We start from the raw sequence: 23136 nt of genomic DNA, 5'->3' as shown, positions 1-23136 counted from the left end.
GAAAGCACTTATAATATTCCTGCTTCCATTTTTACTTTTCTTCTGGCCAAAAAAGTACATAGTGTAAGATACAGGACTTTTCTGTGACTCTGATGAGGTTTGTGTGTGCACAGTGGGGTGTACATGTCTGTGTCCAGTTCTCTCCCTATAAGGACACAGTCGTATTGGACTAGGGCCCACCTTAATCCAGTTTGGCCTCATCTTAACTAATAACATCTTCAGAGATCCCATTTCCAAATAGGATCACATTCATGCAACTGGGATTTAGGGCTTGAACATATTCTGGGGCACACAATTCAATCCATAGCACTACTCTGTTCACTTTTCTCCAAATTAGTAGTGATTAGGAGCTGTGCTATCTCCTGAAATATTATCTTTCTCCTTTATTTGATTACTTATTGTATATTTTTGCTACATGTTATGTTATTCTTTTGTTTCCTTTGAGGGAGGAAGAGATAGTAAAAATGAAAGCCGACAGAAACCTTTCTTTTGAGGATGTTAACTCTTAAATGACAATGGTGCCCAATTTTCCACTTTATATTTTTTCAGGGTAAACATTCAATTCCTGCTTGAGTATTTTCTCTGATGATCATTTACAATTTCAGTCACAGTCAGACCATTTTATTGTAGGGGGGGTCATTTCTAATTAGTAACATCTTTCTTCTAAATTTGAGCTGAAGTCTGCCTTGCTGTAACTCCTACGTTTTGGACCTAAGTCTGTCAGGATACATTATGCAGAGTCAATTAGATGTTTAAAAAGTTTTCCCATGTAAATTCCAAGTCTCTTCTCCTTTAGGCCACTTGTTCTCACTTCCTTCAATCCTTCTTCATATGATATGATTTCATGATTGCTCATTGCTCTTTTAGACACATCCCATTTTGTAAATATCACTTTACAAATGTCATGTCCAGAATTGAATATACCAATCTGGATAAGATCTAGAAAAGAAAAAAAGCGATTCTTCTGGTCTCGAACCATCATACATGCAGTTAGTAAAAATCAGGACAGGGTTCCCTGATTTTTATTGCTGTTACCTGAAGAAATAGGGGAAAAGAACATGTTTACTCAGGGTTTTGTGGTTGCAAGTCACAGAACTTAACTCTGGCTAAGTTAATCAGAAAGGCAATGAATCAGAAGGGTGTTGGAGAGTTCACATCGTTGAAAGCATAACAGAGAATCAGTTTGGGAAGACAGGAATCAGGACAAAATTACATGATTGCTAGAGTATCACTGTTGGAATGAGCTTCAGCAGTTTTTTTCTGTCTTTGCATCTCCCCATTCAATAGGCAAAGTCTTAAGAGGAAGCCTAATTGGCTAGTCTTAGGACATGTGCCTGCACTTGGATGTACTGGGGCAGTGAGAGGGAGGATGTGGCATAAAAATCCTTGGGGACCTTTTTGAGAGGACAGAGTACCTGGATTTACCATGTCATCAAGACTGAATACAATTTTAGAGAGATAATTCCCACAAAGGAAACAGTTTTTATAGAAAATGGGACTTGCCCACTCATGGAAGAGAATGGACATTTACTGAGAGGTTACTCTAACCTGGTTAAATATCATTTTGTTTAAAATCGTTTATTCTTCATTATTTTCCTTTGAGGGTTTTTGTACACCTGGGGAGAGTAAGATTATCAGAGTGATTCAGTGATTTTCTCAGTTTTACCCAAATATTAGTTGGCTGCTTGAAATTAGAATTCTTTCCAACCTCTACCCCCTAATCTTTTCTTGCAAGGTCAAGTGACCACAGAAAGCTCTGCAGTGGAAATGGGAACCCACAGTGGGCAGACAGAGAGCCATAAGGAAGTATGGCAGAAAGTAGTAAGATCCACCTAACAAAATTGAGTTCAATTGGGTACTAGAAATTAATTCATTAGTGTATTCATTTACTTAACAAATGCATATTGAATCTGTGCTGTGTGACAGGACCAGTCTAGTGGCATAAATGGATAATTGTTTATTTTTTCAATTTATTCAACAAATATTTATTGAGCTATTGCTATGTTCCAGGTACTCTTCTTGGTTTGGTATGGAAAGCCTATGTGAAGCTCTATTTCAATCTTGCATATTTGTGCAACCTGCACTTCAGATGGGGTTCAGCTCTTTGCCTGAGGAGACACATCTCTAAAACCAGACATTTTGCTCATTGAGGCTTTGCCTGAATATTTAAAGCTTTGGTGGTAGAAATCTTAGAGAAGACTCATTAAGAAACTGCCTTTATCCTGAATTGTCAAAGAGTTGCCCTGATGGATCCATGAAGATTCTTTTGACAACTAATTTCTCCAGCTTCAGATTTTTTAAAAAAAGAAAATAAACGTACTGATAATTAACATAATATGATTTTCAGTAGAAAAGTGAGTCTAGAACAGAATAGGACTAGCAGGAAGCTTGATTATGAAGTAGCAGATAAGAACATAGTTGTATCAAAACTTGCTAAGATACTGAAAATATTGAGGCAGTTTACTAAAGAAATTTTGTATAATATAACTTCAGGAGCAGTGAAATTGGAAAGATATTTCTGGAAAGGACTTATAAAAAGTGACCAAAGGGAGTTTTATTCATAGGGTGGTTGGAAGTGCAAAATACATAAATGATTTGGTGCTATCTTACAAAATAGCAGATGATTAAAAGATACACAGCAAGAGGAATAGACTGTTGGAGGGATGGTTTGATCCATTGTCAGAAACTCACTGCCCTCATAAGCTGCTCCTTCCTCATCAAGAGTCATACCTTCCTAGGACATTAAACTTCTTTGGCTCTGCACACAGGAGCAGCCCAAGTCATACCTCTTTTGCAGTTGGTTGGAGGAGGTCCAGGAACAGCAGAAGTATCACTTTAACATTTGGACAATTGGGCTTATGATCCCACTTTAATCATTTGAGCAAATTCTTGTCTCTCTTCGTAGTCAATCTAGTTTTAATAATGTGAAGAAGAATTTTTCTAGTTCCTCTATTAGTAAATTTATTGGAAATACACTAATAATTTCTTATCATAAATTTATTGCACAAATCAACTGACTTAAATATGGAGACTATTCTGGATTCTTCAGGTGGGCCTACTATAATCACAAGGATTCTAGAATGTGAAAGAGAGAGGCAGAAGAATCAGTGTCAGAGTGATATGATGTGAGAAGGAATTGGCTTGGAAGAAGGAAATAGATTCACCCCTAGAACCTCCAGAAGGAAACTTTCTTTGATTTTAGCTCAGTAAGACCTGCGTTGGATTTCTAACTTTTAGAAACAATAAATAATAAAATTTTGTTGTTTTGAGCCACTAAGATTGGGTAATTTGCTATAGTAACCATAGGAAACTAATGCATCTGCTATACTCATTTTTGTTTTACACCACAAAGGGAGAGAAGGTAAATAGCTAGAGCAATCAGGCAAATCTAGAACATGGCCACATACCTCCTAGGACTTTGGTCAAAGACATTCAGGAATGCAATGAAAAAAGGTGGGTCTCTCCAATACCAATATTAAGATCAAAAGGAATGTTGATCATTCAAGTAATGATCTGAATAAAAAGCACAAAGGCTGGTGAAGGAAATATCTTTTTCTTCAAATGTACAGCAGCTTCATGGCAGGTTTAGCATTAATTCTTTAATTTCTATTTCTTCTGAAAGAATGGATCCTTTGAACCATTTTACTTTTTACTAGATTGGAAGACATCTAAAATGAAGCATGGGGGAATTCCATTGAGGAAAACGTATCCTTTGAAAATGGAATACCAGTTCTCTCCAATCTCAAGTTTTTATGCACAATTCTCTCTCTCTCTCTCTCTCTATATATATATGTATGTATATATATATTTATAGGTAATTGAAGAATGGTGTTTCCTGTGTAGCCAAATTGTGAGTCCTGCTTATTGGGAATAATTGTGATAATAATAATTCATTACTGCTCATTCTTCCCTGTTTCCTTAAATGGATCTTGCTTGCCCACACAACAGAATGCCTGGAATGTACAAAAAAATTGCTACAGGAGTAAACATCTTATCTCTGGCATAGAAAAGCAGAAGCTCTGATCTGTTGCTGTTCTTGCTTCTTTCTCTTCTTCCTTAATTCCTCTTGGACTCTAAAGCCTTAGTTTTTATAAATTTCCCTTTTCCCCACCTTCTTATTCCCCACTCCACATCCCCATAACATCAGTTGATCTATTTGGGACATACTGTAGGACATTAGTTTGATATTTGCTTTCTAGACTCATGCAGCTTGGTGAGATGGCCTGCCTTCCATTTTATCTGCCCCCTCCCATGACCATGACTACAGGAGGGGCTGACCCTTCCCCCACTCAGCAGCACCTTTGTCCCTACCGGCCATACCCCTTTTGAAGACAGAGGCCAAACCAATGCTATACATATCACCACTATTTAAAATGGTGAATACTTAATCATCTCATTGATGATGTCTTTACTGAGCATGCTGTCTTTTTTGTTTCATTGAAATTGATACAAGCATATTTTTAAGGGCTTTTTGAGGTTCACTATGAACTCCAGCAGAACTAATCCTATTTTTTCTGTAAGATATTTTATTTATCAACCATGGGGATTTTCAGAAACCAAATTCCCACAGTTGGTGAAGAACCACTGTATTGAAAATGTGAATTGATTAATTATGTGATATTTGAAATTGTAGTTGTGTGTCATCTCCTAAAACAGCACATGAATATTCATTGCCTTTTCAATATGAATCATTTTTACAATGAGGATATTATGAGGGAAATGCTCTCGAGCATAACACACATTATATGTGATGTATCATTTTATTAAACTAGAGAGTGAATTGCCTTTAAGATCCTGTAGGAAAACAGATGCAGCATTGGAGTTTAAGTTTTGATTCAGATACAAGCATGTCAAAACAGAAAGTCCTAACCTGGCTTAGAAGCATGTTTTTCCTACAAGTTCACCTATGGTGGGCTGGAAGGGATCTGGAGATTTCAGATCTGCACCTAAGAAAGTTTGTGGGTGGCAAAGATAAAAGTGTCTGAGCAATGTGGGAGGTGTGCTGTGGATGGTGATGGTATGTCCTTGACCATGGACAGTGACTCCAGCAGCCTCTCCCTCTTGAGCTTAGCTGTGTTATGGTAAATGTCAGGAAATCAGGCAGCCCTCCTGGAAATGATGAAGAGGATCCTAGGTAAGTGAGAATTAAGTAGGATCGGCACTTCCTAGAAACTGTCACTTCTTGGGCTGGTGCCATGGGGGACAATCAGATCTTCCTGAGATAGAATTAGCACCTTAAAGTAGGGTGACCAGATAATGCAAAAGGATAGCAGTAATAAAAACATTTACATAGCTATTTAAACTTTATAAAGTGATCCTTGTTAAAATCCTGTGATGTAGAGAGGTTGACACACCCTATGACAAGACAAATATGTGGTAAAATCCAGATGTCCTGGATGCCATCTGTGCTAGTTTGGATATATTATGTCCCACCAAAAGCCATATTCTTTCTTGTGGGGGCAGATGTATTATGTTGATTAAGTTGGAACCTTTGCATTAGGTTGTTTCCATGGAGATATGAACCACCCAACTGTACGTGATAGCTCTGATTAGATAATTTTCATGGAGGTGTGGCCCCGCCCATTCAGCGTGGGCCTTGATTAGTTTACTAGAGCACTATATAAGCTCAGACAGAAGGAGCTTGCTTCAACTTAGAGAGACATTTTGAAGACGGCCTTTGAAAGCAGACTTTTGCTCCGGAGAAGCTAAGAGAGGACAAACGCCCTAAGAGCAACACTTGAAGAACCCACAGGAACTGAGAGAGGAGGTAGAATACAACCTGGGATCAGCATATGCCAGCTACGTGCCTTCCCAGCTTACAGAGGTTTTCCTGGAACGCCATTGGCCTTCCTTTGATGAAGGTACCCTATTGTTGATGCCTCACCCTGGACATTTAATGACTTGAAGACTGTAACTATATAACCAGGTAACCCCCCTTTATAAAAGCCGATCCATTTATGATATTTTGCATTCCAGCAGCATTAGCAAACCGGGACACCATCTTTCCACCATATCTCACTGCACAGATGAAAGGGATAAGCCCTTTACCCAGCTAAAGTGAAAGTGGAACCTCTGCAAAGGTATGTGAGTAGGTGTGGGAGTGTTTGCTGTTATGCTACTAACGGGACCTCAAGAGTCAAAGATGCTTTTTTTGTGTGAGAGATGGCAGGTGGTGAGGGAGAGAGTAGGTGGTGGGGGTGGGGAAGGAAAGTGAGAATTGTGGAAGAAAACTGAAAAACAAAAATGAATCAAAACGTTTTCTGAGGAAACAAAATTAAAAGGGCGAGAACCCCAGAATGAGATGAACAACCTCTACAGAGCACATGGAGGCAACTCAAGGCCGTAGTTGGAGTTTCCGGGATCCGCAGGCTGCTGCAGGCGAGTACAAACATCCATCTCCAGGACGCAGAGATGCCGGGCTCATGCATCCACTTATCATCATCATCAGGGAAACTTCCCAGTCTCATGCTCCCTAGGGTTTAGTGCAACACAAGAATGTTTAATGGGAGTGAGGGGGAGACTTGAAATCTGTTCTCTGGGACCATTGCCCCTGTGATTCAGCTACTTCATTCTAGAAGTCTTCTTGTTGTTGGGCTTTGCTTAGGATCCCCTTTACGAGTCTGTCCAAGCAGGGGCTCAGTAAGTCAGTCACCTTGCAAAGAAGTATTTTCTGATCCCTGAGGATGGGAAAAAGAAGAACCTCCTGTGAGCACTAAGGGCCAATGAAATCTATAAGGAGGTGTTCTGTTTACTGTTTCTCTGGTTGCACTTACTCAACCAGTGTGTAGAATCTGAGCATTAGCCTATATGTGGGAGGGCAAACAGCTGGCCTGTTCCTCACACATGTTAGACCTCACCTGTCAACTGCTGCACTCTTCCCGCTAAGCCTGGACCTAGCCTCAGAATCCTGGGCACAGTGCTCCAAACCACTGCCATCAATCAACCCATCTGAATTGTTAAGACAAGTGACACCTCTTTGCCAACTTTCTCTTAGCTACTTGGGTAATTTTGTATACCTGTTATTCTTTTGTGATAGACAAAGGAGTGGTGGACACACAACATTATAGGAAGCTGGGACAAGCTCAGATCCTCCAGGTGGACACTTGCCCCATCTTACCCATGGGCCCAGCATCACTAAAGACTTCAGTCCCTTGACAGATGTAGAAGCAAGGATGGGAAAGATAAGGAGATGGATCACCCACGTATGGAATAACCCCGAATGGTGTGGGGAAATGGGAAACACACCCGGTGACTGCAAACAAAAACAAATGGACCAGAACTAACTACTTCTGCAATAACATCTCACACACACACATGCACAAAAGGCAAAAAATAAACAAGAAAAAGAAAAAAAAAAAATACCTGAATCACTGACTGCTTGGATTTTTCAAAGAAAGGTATCTAGCTTACACTATTTTTACATGTCTCCCTAAGGCCTTTCTAAAGTCATAAAATATTGTGACAATTATTTACTGACTCTAGGACTGAAATTTGTAGCTGTTTTGTATCTAAAACTGAATCTCAATTTGTAGTGATTGACGTTCTTCAATTTAACCCTGGGCTAGAGCCTAAAGTCAAAACAACTACTTGTTTCTTAATTCAGTCAAATAATTGGTCAATTCAGGGAAGAGGAAAACAATGATTTGAGTGAATTGGTCAGAAAGATTGTGGGCGAATCTCAGCACAGACCCAGCCACCGAGCCTGTGGCCGTGTCACCAGGCCGTTTTTATTCGGACAGACTGCGCGGTCTCAACGGCACCAGTGTTTTGTGATTATCTGATGAGACCACTCAGAACCCTGAATGGCTTGGTTGTCTCTCCTGCCAGTCTCCTTTCCTCATAACTAAGGCTTATTATGTGTGAAAGGAAAAAAACAATGCATTAAGTGAGAAAGCGATAGAATTGAAAAGAGAATGAACAGCTGAATTTAAATATATCTTTTCAATTCAGTGCTTTATTTAAGGGTTTCAACTCAGCACTTAAAGACATTATGTTTTCTTGAGCCTCCCAGGAAATCATATCATCTTTCAAGAAGGTTGACTCATTGAGCCATTTATTTGTATGGCCATTTAATGGAGAAGATAAAAGTTTGCATTAGGCTTCGCTACTTTGTCCTGAGTGGGTCTCCCTCACGGTTCTCTCCAGTCATTCGCACTCTTTTTTCCAAAGACCTATTGACTACAGAGAGACTTATTATTTCAAATGCAATTTGGTTAAATGAACAAAAGAAAAATGCTTAAATATCAGAAACTGCTATCTAAGCTAATTGCCCTTGGAGTGATAAGAAAAAAAGCTGAGAAGCTATGGCAAAATGAGAAATGCTTCCAATATAATTGTTTTTAACCTTGTGTTAAGGTCAAATTAATTAAAGATTTTTCCCTCACTTCACTATTTAAAATTGTATAGCATATTGAGTAATTGTATAAATATCTTGAATATATGTCTGGTATATATTATGGGGATAGGGCAAATATAAAAAATCCCAAACTCTACCTCCAAAGACAATTATATCTTCTCACCATTATGCACCCAGAGTCCCTTTTATATTTGTCTAGTATTTCCCCCATCATCTTACTGATTTTTTTTAAATTGGTATGGCTCTCCATTTGTATGGCTGTGTTTTAGACTTGTGAGAATGTAAACCCTCTTGGGGCAGCTGACCAAAACTAAGAAGTAAACTAGCACTTATGTTTTTATTATATTGTCCAAGGTACAGTATTTTAAATGAATTGCAGTTAACATATAAATCCCCTGAGAAATCAAAGGCAGAAAACATGGTAGAAATCAGTGGAACTTTAGAAAACTCCCACTTATCCCATCTTCATTTCACTTTTTGATTTTCTTCTTCCTTTTCAGCTTCTCCAGCAACCCCTCAAGATTTCCATTTATAATTAATAATCATGAGCAAAACTCATTTTTCTGCAAATATGTGAAATGTTTTCCCTATTTTTCTTTTGTTAGATTATTTATAACTTACTGGAATTTAGTAGAGATACTAAAGACAAAAGGAGAGCACTGACAAAATAGAACTACTGGGAAAATGAGGTGAGGCTAAGAGGCATTTTGTTCCTCTTGAGCAGGGCTGATACGAGTGAAATAGGGATTGTTCAGGGTCAGTGCTGGAAACCAGCAGGAATGGTGGGTTCATTCAAGGATTGATTGAAAAGAGGACTGCAAATGAAATTTACAGTAATCTATATTTTTTTCACCTACCATATTGGGAAAAAATTGATGACAAGAAGGTACTTGGAGACAGGCACTCATAAATTAAGCATGCAAATTGGGTCATCCTCTATAGAAAGCCAATTTTCCAGTATCTGTTAGAATTACCATTGCATATATACTTTGATATATTCATTCTTCATCCTCATCTTACTTAGCCTCTTGGCAACATTTGGCTGAGTTGATCACACTGTCCTTCTTAACCTCTTTCTTCACATGGCTGCTGGGAAACCACTCTCCTTGTTCTCCTTCCATCTCATTGACCACAACTTCTCTTTTTCTTTGTCTGGGTCCTCTTGCTCTTCCTGAGTCTCAATGTTGGAATGCCCCAGGGCTCAGTTCTCAAATCTCTTCTTTCCTAGGTTATGTCATCCAGTTCCATGGTTTTAAAAACCAACTGTGTGTTGAAGGTTCTCAAATCCATTCAGACATTTATCTTCAGAGAGCTGTTCTCTTTCTTTCCAGTTTTTTTCCACTATAGGAAAAATGCAATAAATATGCCTGTAACATGTATCTTTTGTTAATATTAACTTTTTTTTTTTTAGAATTGGATAGTTGGGTTGAAGGGCATACGTATTTTAAATTTACTAGCTATTATCAAATTGCTTTCCAGGAAAATTGCAATATATCACCACCAGCTGTATGTGAAAGTATACTTTTTCTTGCAACTCTGCCAGTGAAAGGCATTATAATTTCATTTTTTGGTGCACCTGGTAGGTGTGAAGAGATATCAACTTTTAGTAATTGGGTAGCAACAGTGTGTCTAGTGTAACTGACTGACTAGAGTGGTAGAGTAAAAGGTAATGAGAGGGTTGTTGCAATAACGAACTTCTTATACTGTGTACTATAAGAGAGGAAGGATGGGGTTTTCTGTAGAGGTCCTAGTAGAACAACTGACCAAGCTTCCTAATGTGAGGAAGACCATTGGTCAGATGCATTTGAAAATATAATGAATGCTGCTTTAGCAATTTTATTGCTTAAGATCAGGTTCAATCGTAAGTAACAGAGAACTATGAAACAACAACAAAACCGTTATCTCATGTTTTGAGATGTTTGGAGGTGTCAGTTGGGGCTGGTAAGACCCTTCTACTGGCTTTTTTTCATCTTTTTGCTCTGACATGTGTGGCTTCAGTTTTCAGTTTGCTTCATAGTTAACCATGGCTGCTGGAGCTTCAGCAATTACATTCACATCAAGCAGCAGAAAAATGAAATGGAAGAGGAAAGCCACATAGCCTCCCTGGAAGTTGTGCACACCTATTCTGCTAATGGCCCGTAGGGAAAGACCAGGAAATGTTATCTGGATGGTCATGAGCCCAGCTAGAAATCAGGGGTTCTTTTCCAGGTTGAGTGAGAAAAGAATGAATAATTGGGTGGGGGTGTGGGTGGTAGGGGAGATTATTAGTTTGTACCCTAGCTTTCCAGTCTCAAACTGAAATTGTGTAAGAAAAGGCTTAACTACAAGGTTGATGACAGGACCCCACATTTGTGTTAGTACATAGAGCCTTAGAAACTGATTATCTTGAAAAAGTAGTCGTGAAAGTACTCCACTCCCTAAACAAGTTAGTAATTTGAATTGGCAATGATTTTGTCCTCCATAGGCTATTTAGCAATTAGAGATATTTTTGGTTGTCACAACTTTGGAAAAGGGTGCTCCTACCGTCTGGTGGGTAGAGACCAGGCATGGGGCTAAATATCCTACAATGCACGGGTCAGCCCTCATGACAAAGATTTATCTGCTCCAAAATGTCAATAGTGCTGAGGTTGAGAAACCTTGCCTGAAAAAATTAACAAAGTTTGGTCAAACTTCAGTATCTAAACAAAGGAGAAAGCTGTGTGAATTGCTAATTTTAAGTGATTAAAATAATTAAATCTCATATTTCTCTGGCTCCATTTGGGCCATGGAATCTTTACTTGATTCAGGCCAGAAATTTGGTGACTAGTTTCCAGGAAACACAGTTTTTTTTTTTTTTAATGTGAAACTTTTTATGTTGTTATGTGACAACATGATCTATCTTTATAACATTAGTTCAGTCATTCTAGAATCATTGTTAACCCTCAGACTACCCTACCCCCCTACCCTGCCCCCAGACTGGTAAAGGTTTTCCTCTTTGTCCTTTTCTCTTTCTCTTCGCACTTACCATGTTGACCTTACATCATATGTTCACGTGTCTGAATCCTCTACCCTACACAATCTCTTTCAAATCAAGGATAATATTTTATTTATTTTTGTATTTCTAGCACCCAGTGAAGATTATGCAGCATAGCAGGTGCTCAAAAATGTTTACTGAACTAAACTGTGCCCTTGTTTCTTCTTGGGCCTTTCTTCATGCCAGACCTAGTTGGATATCTTCTGGTTCTACATCTACGGCAAACATCATATTACTGCAATGTTAAGCAAGATGCTCTTCATTCTGGTACTTTATTGAAAATCCAGAGAATGGGAAAGCTTAGAGAACAGGGGCTAAGGTGTAAATAATTTGGTTTCTCCTCTGCCTTCTTGGGGTAGGCTACCTCCCTATGGTTATGGTTACTCGCCATCATAGCCAGCTTTCAAGTATGAGAATGTAGTAGAAGCTCACTGAGGGGGTTTCTACTATTTCCAACAGGAATTGAGCATGTTACACTTTGAAATTTTCTTGATAGAGACATTCTATAACATGGCATAAAATTGGAAAATTGGGCACAGGGAGGTTGAAGAATAAAGATGGAGGGGTCAAGGAGCCACAGGGAATGAAAATACTGGCAGTTACAGGAACAGAGCAAGGAGAATTTGCTCCAAATGGGTATGTGGTGTCCATTCGACATTTTGATTGGTGGAAATGGTTAGCTGCCAGGGGAGTCCACTATTCACACTTGGTTTAGCAGGTTCCTGTTGAAGAACTCTATTGCCTGGAAGGTAGTTAGTGTGATTTTTCTTTCTCTAAGAACATAGTGTGTCAATCAAGAACCCAGCACTTTCCATTTTGAGATCTTAAGAACAACTTACATAATCTAACACCTAGTATGTTGAGAAAAATGATCTTTTCACAGCATAGAGTCAACCATTACTGACCACTCATCCATCATCATGGTCTTTTAGAGGATGTTGGCATTATTCTCTGCTTAATAAAAGAGCTTTCACAAAGGTCGTCAGTGTAGTGAATTCTGTATTGCTGTAATAGCCTCTGCTAAGGCTCATCGTCTGAATGGCCACACATATAAATTTAACCGATCAAGACCTTGCATTCATTCATGCATGCATGCATGCATTTAATGAATATTTACTGAGTACCTACAAGGAGCTAGGTGCTCATAGGAGTTGTAAAACCCTTGAGGCATGGTTCTGCCCTGATACAATTCAGGTGAAGAGATGAAGCATAAAAGGTGAAATTGTGATAAGGACAACTGTGACTAAGTGCTTAGGGAAGGGGTACGGATCAGAGTGTCAGTGAGTACAGAAGAGCAAGCAGTTCTTCAGCATGGACTCCAGAAGCCAGGGAAAACTCTGTGAGAACTTGGGAAGTGAACTGAAACTTGCAGGATGGGTGGAATTTGGATAAGCCCAGGGGCTCCACACATTCAATTCTCTTTATGGAACACTCCACTGCCTGGCTAACTCCTCTTTATTTTTTACACATCATATTAGGAATTATTTCCTTAGAGAAGCCCTCCCTGATCCATTGGATTGGGTTACATGCTACTGTTATATATATTCTATATTTCTTCATAGATTTACCAAAACTCCAGTTCAAAGCTACTGAAGTAGGACCATGTCTGTCTTGCTCACTGCTGGATCCCAAGAGCCTGTTAAAGTGCCTGGATCTGGGTGGGTGCTCCACAAATACTTGTTCAATAAATAAATGAATAAAAAGGCAGAAAGAAAGTGGGAGGGGTAGTATAAGCAAAAAGATGGCGATAAGAATATACGTGCACGCTGTGGGGTCCTTGAGTAGATCTGGCAGTATACCTGCGTTGTGGAGCAATGGGAAAGGCGAATGAAATGACGGATTGGCTCTCTAGTGTCAAGTACAGTGCTTTGCATTTTTATTTTGGCCATCGGCAGCCACTGAAAGTTTTGGAGTGTGGAAATGAAACGCTGAGTGTGGTATTTTCAAAAGATTAATCCATTTGTATTGCACAGGTGAATTTGATGGGGCAGAGGGTTTTGTGGAGCTTTGGGTCCTGGAGGGAATTTTCCAAAGTGTGACTTAATGTTTCCTAATTAGAGACAATGATAAGGGTCTTGTGCCTACTTTATAGAGAAATGGTGATAACAATCTATAAATGGGAAGTGGAGGCCCCCTCCTTCCTATTAGGTTTTTTCTGTATGTTGATTCTGTGGTGATGCTGAATGGACTTATCAGACGTTTCTCTCATTTGGGAACTTGCACAATGAAGCTTATCTCATATTTTGAAGAATAAAGTTTAGGTCCTTCCAGGGGTTCTACTCAACTGGAATGTCCTTGAGAACTTCTCATATTGCATTATCCCCGCCACCCCACCCCTTGATCCCTTCTCCAGCTTCCTTAGTTCTGGCTCACATGTGGGGAATTGATTTCAGTCTAGGATCTCTCTAGTATTCACTCATAAAAAGAGTGTCCTAGAGACAGAGTGGAACCCAGTGATCCTGAACAGGGTGATCATGTGGCTCCCAGCACCCTGAGGAACTCCTCTCATTCCCCTTAGGTGGACCTTCAGCTAAACTGTAAGCTCTTTGAGGACAGGGTCTAAGTGTAACTCATCTTTGCATCCCCTATTCCCTTGTCTGCAATTTGTACAGTATATTTGTCAAATGACTTAAGAAGGGTTGGAGGTTTAGATGCAATTTGCTGGCTCTCATCCAGGAATGCTGAAAGGAAGTTTCATAGGGACCCTCTAGAACCAGGACTTCTTTGGAGCCAGAACTGAATCATCTCCACAAATTCCAGGGCAAAGATGAGCGCACCTTCTTCAAAAGACCTGTGAATTGTCCCCATTACTTGTTAAGAATGGGATACTTTCTGAAAAGGTTTACTTTGTTTACAACACACCTTCTCCCTCTTCTGCTAGTGACAGCTAATCAGAAAGGCTCCTGGCTTCTGGTTTCTCTTTAGGCAGATTTGGCTATCTGCACTTTTAGTTATCTGGCCAATTTAGTGATGCCAATAGGGTCAGGCTTTTTTACTTGGGAGCCAGCCAGGCAAATGCTAGGATTCCAAGTCAGAGTTGCAGTAGGATTGGCAGGGATAAAAAATAAAATATCCCATTGTGTGAACTGAAAATAATCTTGCAGATCTGTTAAGATTTCTGAAAATGACTCCTATACATTATGCTACATGTGGAATTGTTCACACATATGTGTGTTATCCATGCATGTAATGAATGCAGGAATGGCATATTTGTTGTTCACATAAAACTGTCTTGCAAATTCATTTCAAATCAATTGGAAGATTTACTAGAGCAGCAGCAAGGGCATTAGAACCTACTTTCTCAGTGATGTAGGCTTTAGTCTTCCCATCTGTAAAAGGAGGGGTTAAGCTAGAACAGCTGATCTTAAGAGCACTTCCAGCTCTCAAATTCCATTATCCATCAGCCTGGTAGAAAATACACATAATCACCTACCAAATATAGACTCAGTGCACCACACCTTACAGAAACTCCCCAATATCCCTCCACCTCTCCCTAGCTCCAGTTGCCTACTCCCCAAGTCTCTTCCAAAGCATTCTTAACAATCATCACTGGCCACCCACTGCACAAATAGACTTTTCCTCCAGACTTCTTCTATCAACACTTTTCCTCTCCACTTCCTTTTACTGCATTTAAATTGTATTGTTTTCCTAAGGTTTAAATTTTTGTATGGCTTTCCTTAGGAATGCACACTCACCAATTTTACTTCAGTTATTTCTCAAACAAATATTATGCACTAAATGATTCCCAAGCTTTGTGCTAAGGTATGCATATATAAAGACAGACAAATGTGATTCACAGGCGCAGTAAGCTCACAGCCTAATGGATATCGAGTGTGCAGTATGACTCTTGTGGGCCCCAGGTATTTTTACTCTCATGGGTCTCTTTCTCTATAAAAAAAATTAAAAATTATTTTGCAGTTATGTTGTTATAAAGATGCATATACTATTAGTATTATATACTAAAACATTTTCTTAAACTTCAAAGTTCCTTGTTTTTCTTTTGTGCCTACTGCGCCTAATAGACAAGTCAGCCCTGGAGGAGACAGACAAGTAAATGATTACAGTATAGTATGGCAAGCATGCATATGCCCTTTGAATAGGCAATTCTATTCCTAAAACTATATCCAAGAAAAATTTCATTTTGTCTTCTGTGGAGAGTGAATCAGAACAGAAGCAACCCCAGGAGGCTAGAAATGATAGATTGGGGTTCAAGGGAATTCTCTTTTATTGTGCTGGTCTTCTATGATCTTGAAAGTCCTCCATCTGTTAGGTGACAGCCTACCTATTCTGTCATATAAAACTGTCTTGCAAATTCGTTTCAGATCAATTGGAAGATTTACTAGAGCAGCAACAAGGACATTAGAACCTACTTTCTCAGTAATGTAGGCTTTAGTCTTCTCATCTGTAAAAGGAGGGGTTGAGCTAGAACAGCTGATCTTAAGAGCACTTCCAGCTCTCAAATTCCATCATCCATTAGCCTGGTAGAAAATACACATAATCACCTACCAAATATAGACTCAGTGCCCCACACCTTACAGAAACTCCCCCAGATATCCCTCCACCTATTCCATATGTCATCGTTCATTCATTCATTCATTGAGCATCTTCTATGTTCCAGGCATTGTTCTAGATGCTTTGTATACACCCATAATAAAACAGACAAAGTTTCTTGCCCTAACCTTCTTGACACATAAATCTGAATCTGAAGACGAAACTTAAAGTGCAATATTTCCCAATTTGTGCGTTCGGAGTAAGGGGCTGATGTGTTTTGTGTTGGCTTGGCAGAAAGTAGACACTGGAGCTCAGAGCTCCCTGACAGTGCTCAGTAGGGAATGTTCTAGGCTACTGAGAAATTGGTACCTGAAGAGTCACTTAGTGACAGTCATATAATAGGTTAAAGATCATTTTTTTTAATCGAAATTGCTGTTCTGAAGTATGTTTGGGGGGAGTTCCTTGCAGATGCTTTCTTTATCTTGGAGTTTCAATGTTAAATACATGTGTTTTGGCATTGATGTAACTATTGCAACATAAATATTTTGCCTTAAAATAACAATCTTGGTTTCATTTAGGTTTTTATGAGAAAATGGATGACCTGATTTTATTTTCAGGTAACAGGAGGAAACTTCCAAATTTTCTGCTTCAGAGAAAGAAAAAACAAAACACCAAATGTTCTGTGTTTGCAGGGAAAACTCAAAGCCTAGCTAATTCAAGTAATAACATTTATAAGTTTGTCAGAAGTAGAAGATGCAAAGACAAGTGTTATTTTCCTATTAGTTTAGACTCAGGTATGGCTGATCACATTGTCTCTAAAGCTCTGGAGGAAATTGCTGGTTCCCAGTGGGAAAGAAAGGAGAACATTGGATGTTACCCTGGTGAGGGAGCCACGTCTGCTCTTCAGACTCACAGAACTCAGTCAGGTGGAGGGCACTCAGATGGGCTGCTAACAAGCGTTGTCAGTCTCCACTAGCGTTGTCAGTCAGACAACAAGCGTTGTTGGTCTCCACTAGCGTTGTCAGTCTTCACTACTGCGCTGTGCTCCCCATGGTGAACAGACACCAGAGCCCATAAGTATTCATTCCTCTTGGTTCATTTTCAATGTTGAGTGGACCAACCAGAGTCATGGGATAAATAGTCATCATTTCTTGGGTGCTTATGGGGCTCTTACAGGACACATGAAACTTAAGTAAGTCTGAGTGTCTCTTGCTCATAGTAAGATTTTTATGAACAATAAATCTCCTAAGAAGTTTTCGTTTGAACTGCAGTGTAGGTGGTTTGGGGGCTTACACCAGGAAATAATAAAGTCCATAAAATACATTCTTAATTACAAGTTCACTGCCATGACTTTCTATTTTTCTCTGATTTATTATTCTATGTAGGGGGATTACTTATAGATTGACAGTGAAAAGAAATAGAAACTCACATATCTAAGGCTTAAATGAAATCAGTTATCGCCTTTAACAGTAAGCCTAGAGAAGTGGGATGTGCTTCCATCTAGTTTCTTATTTTGTTTTGAGTTAGTGTTCACTGGAATCCTGGGGGAAATTTGGCAAGGAGAGCAGTATTGAATCAAAAAAGTCCCTGGGTCCTCTTAGCCCATTGAGCTAAGGAACAGAAAATAAAGCAAAATTGGCCCACATGGAGAAGGGAAAAGCAGCCTTTGCTGTTAATCGTTTAGTTACTAAGATCCCTCCAGCTGTGGGTTCCCCAGAGCCTTGGGCTCAGCCCTCAGTTCACAGGAGTGCTGTAAAAGGTGGGATCTGGCCAGCAGCTTCAGAAGGCAAACAGGCGGTAGTGAAGCACAGGCAACAGGGAACTTTAGATGCATTTTCCTTTGGATAGTTGGTTGGAAGAGAGTTTTTATGAAGGCTTAAAAGGAGCTGGCAATAAAAAGAAAAAAAAGAAAAAAAGAAATGATTACCAGAGCCCTTCGCACTCCCTCTCTGAGGAGATACCTTGAAAGGGACAAGGAGACTCATTTGCAATAATTAGAGGCACAGTGTCGTCTATGCATAAATATTTTAGATTTCAACCAGGGAATGAGTTTGTCATGAATATTAAGATTGAAGGAATGGGAATGAATGACTGTGCTGAGTCCTGACACGAAGGGAATCTCAAAAGACAGTGTAAACGATTCTGACAAGAAGATTGATTTTGAAGCCTTTTGAAAAACCATATGAAATGAAAAAGAAAAAAAAAAAACCTTTCCAAAGCATCTCATTTTACAAACTATCATATGTGATTAGAGAGAGAAATTGCATGTTCTGTGACAAAATAAGATTGGTGCAAATGTGGACAGAGAGTTCAATTTGGGTACATGTTATGCATGGTTTCATTAGAGAAAAAATGTCTATGATACCTTCTCTTTCCCCTATGGCTTTCCCTGTGGAAAGGAAAATCTAGGAATTATGACAAACAAGCCATTCATTACTGATATACAATTGAATTTGATTCAAAATGCTGAATCTTATCTTCAAAGCACTGAATAAATTAGATCTGGGCCATCGTTCTAGTGAAATCTTTCTAATGAAACCACCAAAGTTTTAGACATTGGTAACTCATCTGGTACAACTTTTCAGGCCCTGGAGACCTAATGTTTTCATGGTCGTGAATCAGGACAGAGAATAAGGGTGCTTGCACATAGTTAAGTGTGCTCATAGTAACCACACCTTCTAGCCTTATGAACAAAAATCTTATTACTATTATCTTTATCATTATTACCATTATTGTTGTTGTTATGTCTTCTAGAGCCCTGGATTGCAATTTGCAAACCAGTGTCCTTGACTTTGCTTCCACATTGACATTAAACAAAAGTTTCCTGGTCAAAAGCCCTGTGGTTATCACCCTGGACAAAAACCTGTAGTTCAACATCACTCAAGGAAAAATGTCTTACTTTGTTATTGGGTCAAGCAAATCTAGTATGTCATTTGGCCTTTACAGAAAGCTATTTTAAATTGTGATAATTGCACCTTGGTAGTGGATAAAACTCTGTAACATGTGACTAGAAAATTTAAATGTTGCATATATCACTTTATGTTGTAATAAAAAGGCATTATCAATTCCAATGTTAGAGTGTGATAAACTCTATGAGTATGTTAAACATTGTGTGTTCACTAATTCTCCAGAATCTTAAGTCAATATTGGGACACATGGGATAGAGTTTATCCTTGACCTAATGTTATAGCAAATTGAGGACATATCTTTATACTTATAAATATTTATAAATTCAGCAACAATTCATTATCCACAATTTCAAAATCTCAAAATTTCTGAAAACTGTGACTAATTTGGTGGCAAAACCTAAACTAATCTGACCTCGTTTGAAAGAACAATTTTGTCTGAACTGACTTATGGCCATTTAGCTCACTGGATGTAACTATTAGTGAATATTTTTATAGAAATGTCAATGTGTTTGATTACAGGGTGTCGCATTGGGGTTGCCATCTAATATAAAGAATATCCACTGTAAGAGCTTTCTAAAATCTGAAAAGTTCTGAATTCCGAAATATATCTGGCCCCACAAGTTTTGTTAAGGGATCTTAGGCCTCATTAACCTGTATATTATGTATGAATCTCAGTCCCCAAAGTATGGTATGCAAAAAACCATTATTTATCTCCTTTAAAACAACTTAAAGATGAATCTGAATCTCCAAAGCACAAGTCATGGTTGAAACACCCTCCTGCTTCCTAGGTAACCCCCAACTGAAGAAGACATACATATGCCCCAAATCAGGAGAAGGTCTTCTAATCTTCAGTCCATCGTGGTTGCCACTTAGTTCCCCTTGGGTGACCAACTCATCCTGGCTTGCCCTGGACTTTCTTGGTTTCAGCTAGTTTTAGAAATGGAAGTTCTGCATCCCGGGAGCATTGTCCCAGGCAAACTGGGACAGTTGGTCACCCTAGCCTTTACTCAAGCCTGAGTGGTCCTGGAAGGTTGGCTGATTCTGCTCTTATGCTGGGATCTCATTCTCTTGAGGTACACCATGCAGCTATCCCCTTTGAGGCCTGTCACTTTCTTGGGACAAGGCCAAGGAGTGTTCCGAGGTCTCAGGTGTTCGTAGGATCCACAGATCTCTCTCTCTGTCTGCTTCCCACCGTCTCCCTCTCCTTGTTTTCAAAAATACCCACCTGCTCTCAGCCTTTTCTAAGACACATCTCATTATGTATTCAATGAGCTTATGTTTTTACAAATGACAGGAAAAGCACTGAATTTCAGGCTGCCTCTGCTTTCTTCTCAGAAAAATTCTCTGAGGCATGGAAGCATGAAAAGCCCCCCTGAAAACATGGGTAGAAGAATACAAGATCAAGTCCCCGGTAGTGAATTGCTCTGCCGCGCGTAGGTCTGTTTTATAGAGGTTCGCTTCTTTCTCAATTTGACAGAGCTTAAAGCCTTTAGAGGAAGTGTCGTTGTTCTCAGAAATCCTTTATTGGACAATGAGGCACTGGTTTGACTAACTTGCATCTCTTTATTTGTTTTACACTTTACAATGCTCCTTCACATTCACTGTCTCAGGGTAGGGCAGATATTATTATCCCTACATCTAGGTAGAGAAATAAAGACTTGGAGGAACCTAAATGACATTCTTACAACAGGTAGAAATACCAGTACCCCTCAAATAGTGTTTTTTTTTAAACAGCCCTATGCAAATAGTCTTAAAAAAAACTTAAAAACCAAAATATTTCCGTCCATATAACTGCTTTTGTTTCCTAAATTCAGATTTTTTTTTTCAATTTAAAGGATTTTCTCAGAAGTGATATTTCCAAACATATGTGTTTTTCATTGTATAGTAGATGCAAATACAAATAAATAAAAACATTCTGGTCTTCTACTTTGTCGGAGGACAAGAAAATCTTGAATATAGCTAGCCAAAAACATTTTCAATACACAGTTCATAGGGATGTTTCCCAGATGTGGTAACCAGTGTCTGGGAGAAGAATGGAAGGAAAGGTGTGGTTGCTTGAATGCCAACCCAGCTTCCATTTCCATTTTTAGTTCCTCAACCTTAAAGGAGCCAGCCTGAGATGAGACTGATGGTAGAATACAGAGACGAAAGTACCTGGGTCCTTGATAAAATTTTTGAGCCACCAGATCAGCCAGTTCTGAAGTCTGTCTTACCTCTGGACTTTCTTTTATGAAAGCTAATATTTGTCCTTATTATTTAAGCCAATTGGAGTTTTCTGTTCCCTGCAGCCAAAAGCATCCTCACTGATATGGCTATCTATTCTTCCACTTCTGTCTTCATTTTACAGATGAAGAAACAAAGGCCCAGAGAGGCCCCACAACCTACCAAGTTCACACAATCAGGATTAAATGCCAATTTATAAACCTGAGATTAATTGTAAAAGAAATCACAGAGACGGTTTTCAACATGTGTTGGGATCTGATTTACAACACAGTTCTGCCTGAAACTTAGAGCAGTAGAAAGCTTTAAACTAGAGTTTGAACTTAGAGTAGGAAACCTCAAATACCCTCAAGGGTCCCACTGGAGTCCTGGAGTTTCGATTCTGGAGTTCTTTATTCTCCTGCATTCTGTCCATCAAGCTCATCTGTCTGCCAAGATAGACGGGTTGGGATGTTCCAGACAGCTGAGAAGTTCCATTTAACTGACTTTCTCTCTTTTTTTTTTTTTTAATTCATTTTTATTGAGATATATTCATATACCATGCAGTCATACAAAGTGTGCATTCATTTGTTCACAGTACCGTTATATAGTTGTGTGTTCATCACCAAAATTAATTTTTGAACATTTTTATTACCACACACACAAAAATAATAAGAATAAAAATTAAAGTGAAAAAGAACAAATAAAGTAAAAAAGAACACTGGGTGTTTTGGGGTTTTTTGTTTTGTTTTGTTTTGTTTTGCCTCCATTTTTCTACTCATTCATCCATACACTGGACAAAGAGGAGTGTGGTCCTATAGGCTTTCCCAATCACACTGTCACCCCTCATAAGCTACATTTTTATACAATCATCTTCAAGATTCATGGGTTCTGGGTTGTAGTTTGATAGTTTCAGGTATTTACTGCTAGCTATTCCAATTCATTAGAACCTAAAAAGGGTTGTTTATATTGTGAGTAAGAGTGCCCACCAGAGTGACCTCTCGGCTCCTTTTGGAATCTCTCAGCCACTGAAACTTATTTCCTTTCACATCCCCCTTTTGGTGAAGAAGATGTTCTCCATCCCACGATGCCAGGTCTAGATTCCTCCCCGGGAGTCATATTCCACGTTGCCAGGGAGATTCACTTCCCTGGGTGTCAGATCCCATGTAGGGGGGAGGGTAGTGATTTCACCTGCCAAGTTGGCTTAGCTAGAGAGAGAGGGCCACATCTGAGCAACAAAGAGGCATTCGGGAGGAGGCTCTTAGGCACAATTATAGGGAGGCCTAGCCTCTCCTTTGCAGCAACAGTTTTCCCAAGGGCAAGTCCTGTGGTACAGGGCTCAGCCCATCAAACCACCAGTCCCCTATGTCTGTGAGCACATTGGTAACCATCGAGGTGGGGAAGGCCAACACCCCTGAATTCTCCACCAGCTCCTCAAGGGGGCTCTGCATATTTTTTTTCATTTTTTTTTTAATTAACTCTGTTTTTAAAAATTAACTATATCAAAAAAAATCAAAATAAAAATAACATACATTAAAAAAAAAATTTCAAACAAACAACATAACAAGAGAGTAAGAAAAAGACAACTAACCTAAAATAACTACTTTACCTCCAACATGTTCCTACTCTACCCCAAGAAAATAACATAATATAGCAATATTTCTGTGAACTTGTTCCTACCATACCCATCAGAAATTCACAGACCATAGTCATTTCTGGGCATTCCCAGAACATTAAATTTACCCACGATAGCGTATCTGTTCTTATTGAGTTATCATTCCCCCTCCATTAATTGCTCTCTATCACAAGTTCCCCTACATTCTACATTATAAACCATTTATTTTACATTTTTCAATGTTCACATTAGTGGTAGCACATAATATTTCTCTTTTTGTGCCTGGCTTATTTTGCTCAGCATTATGTCTTCAAGGTTCATCCAAGCTGTCATAAGTTTCACAGCAGCATTCTTTCTTACTGCCACGTAGTATTCCATCGTGTGTATATACCACATTTTATTTATCCACTCATCTGTTGAAGGACATTTGGGTTGTTTGCATGTCTTAGCAATTGTGAATAATGCTGCTATGAACACTGGTGTGCAGATATCTGTTCGTGTCACTGCTATCAGATCTTCTGGGTATATACCTAGAAGTGCCATTGCTGGATCG

This window comes from Choloepus didactylus, chromosome 8 (genome assembly GCF_015220235.1).
Source record: "Choloepus didactylus isolate mChoDid1 chromosome 8, mChoDid1.pri, whole genome shotgun sequence".
In the NCBI taxonomy this organism is placed as follows: Eukaryota; Metazoa; Chordata; class Mammalia; order Pilosa; family Megalonychidae; genus Choloepus; species Choloepus didactylus.
Note: the sequence above shows the minus strand (reverse complement) of the source record.